This window comes from Pararge aegeria, chromosome W (assembly GCF_905163445.1).
Source record: "Pararge aegeria chromosome W, ilParAegt1.1, whole genome shotgun sequence".
Taxonomy (NCBI): Eukaryota; Metazoa; Arthropoda; class Insecta; order Lepidoptera; family Nymphalidae; genus Pararge; species Pararge aegeria.
Window position 1 is genome coordinate 1,839,114 of NC_053207.1, and position 10,462 is coordinate 1,849,575.

General features: G+C 36.5%; 1 long non-coding RNA gene and 1 pseudogene across 1 annotated transcript; one reads left to right on the plus strand and one right to left on the minus strand.

Moving 5' to 3' along the window:
* Positions 1 to 4,820: 4,820 nt before the first annotated feature.
* On the minus strand, positions 4,821 to 8,042 carry LOC120635938. Its single transcript, XR_005659317.1, has 3 exons — positions 8,014 to 8,042; positions 6,681 to 6,775; positions 4,821 to 4,917 (listed from the first exon to the last, which is right to left on the minus strand). It is a non-coding gene; the product is annotated as an uncharacterized LOC120635938 (long non-coding RNA).
* A 614-nt stretch (positions 8,043 to 8,656) lies between these two features.
* Positions 8,657 to 9,871, plus strand: LOC120635936 (annotated as a pseudogene).
* Positions 9,872 to 10,462: the final 591 nt, after the last annotated feature.

Sequence of the window (10,462 nt, forward strand, 5' to 3'; positions counted from 1 at the left end):
GCACTGAATTGATAGCCCCACCGCACCGCGCCTCTTACACTCAGTATAGGATGATTCTTATACACCAAACTATTACCTACTTTTAAATTTTTTTTTAGTATGGTATGCTACCATCCTCCCTAACAGGTTAGCCCGCTACCATCTTAGACTGCATCATTACTTATCACCAGGTGAGATTGCAGTCAAGGGCTAACTTGTAGAGGAATAAAAAAAATCCCTATGGGGTAGGAGTGTTTTGGCCCATTCCTGTGGGATATGAAAAATCTAAAAAGAATTATAATGAGGATTATTTTCCCAGATATCTAACCGACGTATTTTTATTTCTGAACTTCAACGGCACGTGCTGCATTTTCGAAATAATGATTGCGCAAACACTCAAACAAGTGAGTTTATTTGTTTGTTTTTATATTGTCCCGCAAACTAGGTATCCCCCGCGTCTTTCCGCGAACAAACTCTGAAGAAAAATGCTCGGCTATAACCTGATATCACTTGCTACTGACGGCCGACTGGCGCAGTGGGCAGCGACCCTGCTTTCTGAGTCCAAGGCCGTGGGCTCGATTCCCACAACTGGAAAATGTTTTTGTGATGAGCATGAGTGTTCTTAAGTGTCTGGGTGTTTATATGTATTTTCTAAGTATTTATGTATATATAATTTATAAAAATATTCATCAGTCATCTTAGTACCCATAACACAAGCTACGCTTATTTTGGGGTTAGGTGGCGATGTGTGTATTGTCGTAGTATATTATTATAACGGTGAAGGAAAAAGATCGTAAGGAAACCTGCATGCCTGTGAGTTTTCCATAACGTACTCAAAGCAACCAATCTTCCAAACCGCACTTGGCCAGCTTGGTGTATCACAGCTTAAAATCTTACTATTCTTACAATCATCCGTACTAACATTAAAAATGCGAAAGTGTTTGTTTGTGCTAAGTAGATTTTTTTTTCATAGAGTTAGTTAATAGGTCAGAGAGTAATAAAGGCTACTTTTAATTTCGGAAAAACCAACGGGATTTCTAAAACCTTAATAAAAGCGGACGAAGAAGGCTGGCAACAGCAAGTTTGTTAATTATGCTGAACATGTGTATGGAACTGTGCATCTTTGCAGTTTTGTATATCAATGCGCCACATGTTTTATTTAAACTTTGAAAATCAGTAGGAAAACTGTAAGACTAGCAGGTAAGTAAGAAATACGGCACTTATGGGAATAGAACGGCGGCGTACTGAAGTTTGTAATGCAAATTTCTTGACCCACCGAAGTTACTTTTTACATTTATCGTTTACTAGCTATTGCCCGCGACTTCGTATACGTTTGATTTTGTTTTATGATATGGCATTAAATTAAGCTGTAGAAGTGTGTCTAAAAAAAATTAAAGTATTCAGTATCGCTAAGCCTTAAATGAGGGGTTAGTTGCTTTCCGCTGAGGAGTTCTGTCCTCCGTCTCCAACCACATTCATCGGATCTACACAAAGTTTGGGCAAAATTAAACACATATTATAACCTCTATAGTATAGTTATAATTTGTCGGAGTTATGGTGTAATGTCGGGATAAAAAGTATCCTATATTACTTCTAACACTTCCAAGAATATGTGTACAAAGTTTCATGAGAATCGGTTAAGTAGTTTTTGCGTGAAAGCGTAACAAACAAACTTACATTAACATTTATAATATTAGTAGGGATACTTGTTTGGAACCCCCGAAGCAAAAACGACGGGGTGTTATGAGTTTGACGTGTCTGTGCGTCTGTGGCACCGTAGCTCCCAAACGGCTGAACCGATTTTGATTTCGTCTCCTTTCTTTGAAAGGTGAAACAATCGAGAGTGCTCTCAGCTATGTTTGAACAAAATCGGTCCAAGATGTTCTCCGCCTCAAAATGGCGGATTATACTACAACTTCTTCAATATCTATCAAATAAAAGCTTGACCTAAGATACTAAGTTAATATTTTCGTTATTCAGTGACGGTGGTTTTTTTTTTTTATTGTATACTAGCTTCTGCCCGCGACTTCGTCTGCATGGACTTCAGAATTGTTTCTGAAGTTTCGATCGTTAATAATTTTTAATCCTACCACGGGAAGTATTTAAGATATTCTTATAGAAAGAACATGTCCTTTTCCATAGCATAGGTGACATGCCTACTAAATTTCAAAGCTGTCTGCCCTGCCCTGCCCTGCTATTTATATACAATTATATACTACGACAACGCCACACGCCAAGCGTAGCTTGTGTTATGGGTACTAAGATGTTTGATGAATATTTTTATGTATAATATACATAAATACTTATAATATACATATAAACACCCAGCCACTGAAAAACATTCATGCTCATCACACAAACATTTTCCAGTTGTGGGAATCGAACACACGGCCTTGGACTCAGAAAGCAGGGTCGTCGTCAGGGTCAGGCCGTCAAATACTAATAATCTGTATCTCTGTAATCTGTTGATACGTTAAGCAAAAACTTGGTATCCCTTTGTACTAAAATTTCGCGGACGGAAGTGTATCAAAATTTCCATTGCACATCCGGGCTTAATGCTTAAGCATTTTCTTCCAGCCAACCTTCGGTCATGCGAGAAAAAACGGGTGTGAATCTTCAAGATAACTGTTGTATTTTGCGCAAATACGTATAGGAGGCGCTTGTTTTCCGACATGGGATTTAGTAAAAAAGCGGGCAGTTCGACTTGTTGACAATCCCAAATTGACTTGCAGTTTGGAGTCCCTGGGGCACCGAAGAGATGTTAGCTCCCTTTGTGTGTTCTATCGACTCTATAATGGAGAGTGTTCCGAAGAGTTGTTTGCGTTGATACCTCCTTCCCTGTTCTCTGACCGCACCTCACGCCGTAGAAATAAATTCCACCCTCATCATCTGGATGCCTGGTATTCTTCTACTGTTCGAAATACCAGATCATTTCTACCGCGCACTTGCAAATTATGGAACAATCTCCCATGTGTTTCCTCAAAAATACAATCTAGGGTTATTCAAGGGGCGGATAAACACACTCCTTAAAAGCCGGCAACGCATCGGTGGCTCCTCTGGTGCTGCAGATGTTTATGGGCGGCGAGTGAATCACTTACCATCAGGTGAGCCACTTGCTCGTTTGCCCGCTATTAATATAAAAAAAAAAAGTAAACGGTTTGTGAAAAAAAAAATGTGGATTTGCAACATCTGGTGTAACGGTGCGGGACAGTCAGAGAAATATGATTGAGAAGGTCGCCTGTTTCGAAAAGATGATATTGATTCTGAAACTGGTTTTTTATTTGGGCTGGTGTAATTTTACAATATTACCGGCCCACTACTGGGGTCGTGCGCCTCTTAAAATAAGGGGTTTAGGCATGGTGGACACCACACTGGCCAAGTGTGGATTCATTAGTTATTTAATACTCAGAATAGTATACAGAGATCGTACGGGTGCGCTGCGTAAAAGTTTCGATAAAATCATGTACCACGAAGTTATACCCATTTAAAAGTACTAAAAATCTGCGACAGCATTATATTTATTATTATACGCACGCTAGATACGAAATAAAGATACACGCGAACGCTTAGGCTGCGTTTAAGAATTAAAACGAAGGCATAGTTTTTTTGGTGTCAAGGCATATCTCCATTTTAAATCTTTGCACGTAGGTAAAACATTCATTCCTATAGAGAGTTTTCAAGCGTTGATGATAATAATTCCTTTATCTTCAATTGTTATTGTCTTTCTAAGCCGTGAAACTGTGTTTAAACCTTATCTCGGTGTAAATAACCGGTTTTATTTAGATTATATTTAACAAAGTAGTTTATCTGCACAATATGCTTAGGTATAAGAACATCGTAATGATAAAAAACCAAAAATAGGCTCATTCTACCACAGAAAAATTATTAATAACCTAAAAACCGAATTTACAACATGGCCAATTGTAATATTAGAACCACAGATTATAATTATTGACAACCAAAGAGTAAAGAACATACAGAATCTCATTATCAGCATCAAAAAGCACTCCACATTAGTAGTTTTTCTCGAACAGGCGGTTAGACACTTCATTCATTTAGCAGATGACAGTATTTTTTTTACCTCTAATGTTCTAAACGTTTCCCATGAAATGAGGAAAATAGATAAAGTTCGTGGGCTAGTAACATTCCGCGGGTGTAAAGTGAGACGTGCGCGGGGCGTCTTCTCTGTTTTTAGACACAATGCACTGCATACAATAATGGCTGAATGAGGATTCTGTATGTTCTTAAGTCTGTGTTGACAACCACCCTGGAGGTGAGCGCTGTGGTGTTATAGTTTTATTCAAAATTCAAAAATTCAAAATTCAATACAAGTTAGCCCTTGACTGCAATCTCACCTGATGAAAAGTGATGATGCAGTCCAAAATGGTAACCGGCTAATAGATAGAATAGAAGGTTAGATATATGACAGAAACCTATACCCCTATGGTTTCTTTGCGGCATCGTAACAGAACGCTATCTTTGTAAATAGGCTGGTAACTATCTACGTCCGAAGCCCCACACCAGAACAGCCCAGAGAAAATTAATAAATTATATATTTCCAAACTGACCCCCGCCGGAAGTCTTACCTGGGACCTCCCAATTATAAGACCCACTGCGCCAAGAAGGACATAGGATACTTTATCAGTGTATCGGAGGTTTCGCGCAGTTTAGTGACGCTGTAGTGAATGCATACAGTTCAGTTGACGACCTAGACTCGTGTGCAAGTTATAGATTCAATGTGAAATTACGAGGCTTCGAGAGAATGACTCTCAAACAAAGTTTTAGCTTAAAAACACCGAAATAAGCGGATAAAATTACTGGCTAGTTTAAAATAAAAAAAAATTATAATCGTATTCATTTATTTATGAAGAATAAAACGCACCTCCGCCTAAGAATAAACCGAACAGTACGAGGCTTACATTCTTCAATAGTGACAACCTGTAACAGATTTTAATATATTAATGCAATTCACTAGTTAGTAATTTCAATTAATAAATATAAATAAATATACTATGACAAGAACAAAAGAAAGACAAGGCGATGTGTGTATACACATCTAGCCCCAAAGTAAGCGTAGCTTGTGTTATGGATACTAAGATGACTGATGAATATTTTTATGAATAATATACATATAATATTTATTATATACAATAAGACCCAGACACTGAAAAACATTCATGCTCATCACACAAACATTTCCCAGTTGTGGGAATCGAACCCACGGCCTTGGACTCAGAAAGCAGGGTCGCTGCAAACTGCGCCAATCGGCCGTCTAAAAATTAATAAACAGTTTTTGAAGTAAAACTTCTTCAGGTGGACGAGGGAGTAACTCAGATGTTTTTCAGACGGAAGTAAAGCTTACGTCAGACGTCTGTGTAGTTTCCGGTATTTAAAAATAATAATTTGGATTAGTCGTAAGTATATGTCATCAGCTAGTGGCAAATATAATAATCAATTAGGATTATTTATTGCCAATATTTTCAAACGTATTAAAAAATTCAGGTTTAAAAAAATATTTTAAATAGCAAAGTTTTTTGAAAATCTTTAAATATAATGGTTTATTTATTACATTTGTAATAAAAAACTTATTTATAAATTTTCTGACGATTGCGACATTCTATAATATTCAATGACAAGGTTATATTGAAATGTGCTGATCTAACCTTCAATTGTCTACTCTCAATTATTATTCTATTTAACAAATGAAAATATTTATAAAATGTGAAAGTGATATTAATGAATTTTGAATATTAAATGAAATGGCGGAGTCCCAGGAACATATTACTCTTTCATCAGTAAATAATAATAAAAGTTTTACTTCAATCGCGCGTAAAGGTTACACGCACACACTTTTTTTCTTTTTGATGTGAAACATCTATAGACGAGGGTAAACCTGGTTGTTGGCGTGACGATACAGGCCGTGGCGACGCATCGCCACGCTATATGTACATACATAGTCCATACGTATTGTTTACTACGTTACACATATGACCATAACCTGTGTTTTATTGATGAAAATATGTTTACAATAAAATATGTCTGACAGCGATAATTCAGGAAGTGAAAGTTTGCAGCCTCTTACAAAGAAAGCCAAATCCTACTATGCTTGTAATGCTTTATCTTTTCACTATGCCACCTCTGCCTACTGTTGTAATCTGTTATTTTATGCATATAACTCATACAAAACAATTTCGATGTTTCACAACGGCCAGGCGTCCGGATCTTACATTTTTTATTTGCACTTCATTTTTTTTTGACGGCTGATTAGCGCAGTGGGAAGTGACCCTGCTTTGTTAGTCCATGGCTGTGGGTTCGATTCCCACCACTGGAAAATGTTTGTGTGATGAACATGAATGTTTTTCAGTGTCTGGGTGTTTATCTGTAAATTATAAGTATTTATGTATTTAATATGTATTCATAAAAATATTCATCAGCTATTTTAGTACCCAAAACACAAGCGACGCCTTAAATGGGGCTAGATGGCGATGCATGTATTGTCGTAATATACTTATTTATTTATTTACATTAAATACATCGATTACTTAACGTGCTCGCCGACGCACGTGGACACAGAAAATTTCCTGATTCCAGTTTGTTCCTACGGGCTTCTTTACAGACCTATAAATTTCTAGGCCGACCAAACTAAATTACTCACTTAGGAAGTTACAGAACGATATCAGTGAAATGGAATAAAATATTACCGGAAAATTAACTTTCTTGGCTCTTTCCACGTGATCATTGTCTCCATGATTGCAGGGAAAATGAAAACCAAGAAGGCTGTGAAGAAGTTTCCCAACTGAAAATATAAATGAAATAAAAATACACTTTATTGTAGATACAAAATATGTGTATAGACAATCGTAGGTGGGAGGCCCCAGGTTCGATCCACGGAGGGGCCATTTTGTAAATTTATAATTTCTGATTTTCCTCGCTCTGGTTAGGGGCTTCTGCCATGTTACCATACGACCGGTACTGGGTATGAGATTGATATGATTGTCATACCTGTAACAGGTCGGCCCGCTACCATCTTAGACTGCATCATCACTTACTATCAAGTGAGATTGCAGTAAAGGCTAACGTATAATTGAATAAGAAATTTTAGAGAGGGCGTAATAGGTGGCATTGTCGCCATACCGCGAAAATAATATTAAGAAAAAAAAACTATTTTTCGTGTTACCAATGTGACCCATTATCTTGCCCAATGTCTATTAAATTGGTGTAAAATAATCAGATATTTTTACGCATGTCTGTGTTGTGTCATTTCAATGGATGGTAGAAAAATATCTGATAACATAATCCTGGTAAAATTGCTTTGGGTAATGTAACTCTAGTGGGTTTCTGGTTAGCGGTTCAACAAGTGTGTAGTGCATAAACTAAGAATTTATAACTTAGTATAAACGGTATATACTCGTAGCATAAAATATTAACAAAACAACAACATACTTTATAAAGTAGGTTTAGTATACTCGTATAAGTTCAATTGCCAAACAATAAGAAATAACATAATTCAGAGAACTAACAAAAATAACATTTAAGTGTTTTAACTTGAATAATGCACTGGAATAATGAAAAAGTGACTACTTTCCATTTCTTGTAATTAGTGAATTTGCAGCAATAAGTTTTAAGAATACTATAAAGGTACACTAATAAACACATTAAAGGTAGAAAGAGATTTAAGTTTTTTAACTTAGAACTACGTTATATGTTGAAGTTTAGTCATTTCGATTGAGGTTAGGTCTAGTTAGACATTAAGTAGTCGAGATAATTTAAATTTTCGTTGCGTTCATTCCCAAACTTTGCCAATACTGACAAATCCAAATAATATTTTGGATTTGTCAATATTTCAGTTCCGTTGTGACCACAATCCATGCAATTGGGTTGAAATATCGACAAATATAAAATATTATCGTGGTAGGTATGTACCCGTTAACTATATTTAAGAAATGTTGATTAACCACGAAAATCTTAATTTAAAATCTTTAATTTATTTTATTTATTTATTTTACATCTTATTAGTACAGCAGGGCCACTTACACTTACAAGGAAGAACTACATAATTTGTGGATAACTAAGACAATTAATGAAAGATGACATAAAATAAAAGGAACAGATTAAAAAAATATATTTATATATGAATATAAATATATATTAATAAATAAATAATAAATAAATATACTACGACAATACACACATCGCCATCTAGCCCCAAAGTAAGCGTAGCTTGTGTTATGGGTACTAAGGGGTTGGGTATAGATATCCGGTACTTGATTTTACATATGTTTTTTGCTTAGGAGCTTTGTCTGGGTTAAACTTGGTCCATATACACTGTTTTTGGATTTCGGAAATGCATTTTGAATTAATTACGATAAAAATAAATTTCACTAAAAATTGCGTATAACGAAATGCAGCTAGATATGTATTTGGTATAGTTTATGAATAGTTACAACAAAAAAGTGTGTAACGGAACGTTGTCGACGGCCATTTTGCGAACGTCCGTCAATGTCAAATGTCAATCGTCATTCCGTTTCTCTAGTGGTCACGCGAATGTTCTTTGTTGTGAAGTGCTGTGTTTTCTCTGTTTTTACGACGACTTCTGCTCTGTTTTTGGACTTTTTTGATCGCTTTTACGTTTGACCTTGGCTTTATTTCTGGACTCAATTGGATTGCTATTCTTTGGACTTTGGCTTGCTTACCGGACCTGAGAATGGGCGATTACGAACCCGTAGCGGGGCCCTCTTCGGCGCCTGACGCTCAACTGGAGCCACCATCATCCATTTACGTCGACGACGACGGCGACTACGTGAATCGTGGGCTATACGTTTCAGAGATTCTACTCATGTGGAATCTGATGGATATCGTGCGCAAACTCGGAACAAATGAGCAATGTGTTCGATATAGTGAAGATGAAGGGCTGGTCCTTAAGGAACGGCGTTGCGGAAAACATAAAACATTAATGAAAATATGTTACACAACTGGCTGCAAATCTTTCGGCACATTTATATGTGCCAAAGCATCCTGTAAGAAGAAAGGTGGAGGCAGTGGAGTTAAAATCTCCCGAAGACTAGGAACTTTTTTTGAAAATGTTGTGCTTGATTTACCACATGTATATTATTTGATCTATGCATATTCTCAAGGATGGTCTTATAATAAAACAATTCATGAAGACCCATACAAAAGAGAGAAACAGCAATGTTTAAGCCGAAACACAATAAGTGATTGGTTTAATTATTGTAGAGAAGTGGTTGTTATTTACCACCTTGAAAAACTAGTTTTCGGGAATGATTGGTGGCCCAGGCAAAATCGTGCAGATTGACGAGAGCAAATTTGGAAAACGCAAATATAATAAAGGTAACATACATATAAGTAAGATGACTTTTCACATCTACTTTTTGCCATGCTAAATTTCTAAAATTAATTTTACTTGTTGTAGGATGTCACATAGAAGGACACTGGGTTCTCGGTATGATTGAAGATGGGTCTGAGGATCTCAGACTAGAGGTGTGCCCGGACAATATTAGATCTGCTGAGGTGCTGGTGCCACTTATAAAGAAACACGTGGCTGCTGGCACCACAGTTCATACAGATTGTTGGCGGGCATATGATTGCTTGGCAGAACACGGGTACATCCATAAAAAAGTCAACCACTCAGACCCAGACAATCCATTTGTGGCTGAAGATGGGACTCATACTCAACGAATTGAGTCCCAATGGAGAGCGATAAAAAGATATTTTAAAAAACAAAATTACAATAATACACAATTGCAGACGTCATAGTTGAATATTTGTGGAGGCGAAATATTGAGAAATATAAAAAGGATCCATTCCTTGAAGTAATGCAAGGTATAAAACATGTATATAAAATTAATTAAATAATTAAAATAAAACTTCCATTGTTTCATTTACCACTATCATAGAAAAAAGGTATATTTAACACAGGATAATTAATATATTTATAGGTCAAAATATATTTTAAAAAGCTAGGTTAGGTTAGAACATAAAAGACCATTGAGAGCCGAGCGAAGTGGAGCGGAGCGAGGCGTCCCCTAGAATCTGACACTAAAAAGGTATATTTAACATAGGATATTTAATACATAGGTCAAAATCTATTTTAAGAAGCTAGGTTAGGTTAGGTTAGAACATAAAAGACCATTGAGAGCCGAGCGAAGCAGAGCGGAGCGAGACGTCCCCTAGAATCTGACACTAAAAAGGTATATTTGACATAGGATATTTAATATATAGGTCAATATTCCTATGTAAAAGAAGTGAGGTTATGATTTATAAAAAAAATCATTACTCGAAAACTATACTTTTCCGACAAAGGGGAAAGGTGGGGGGGGGGGCTTCCCCTACCTCCCCACTCCCACCCTCGTACGCAAGTACCGGATATCTATACTTTTACCGTACTAAGATGCCTGGTGAATATCTTTATGAATGATATACATAAATACTTATAATATACATTTAAACACCCAGATACTGAAAA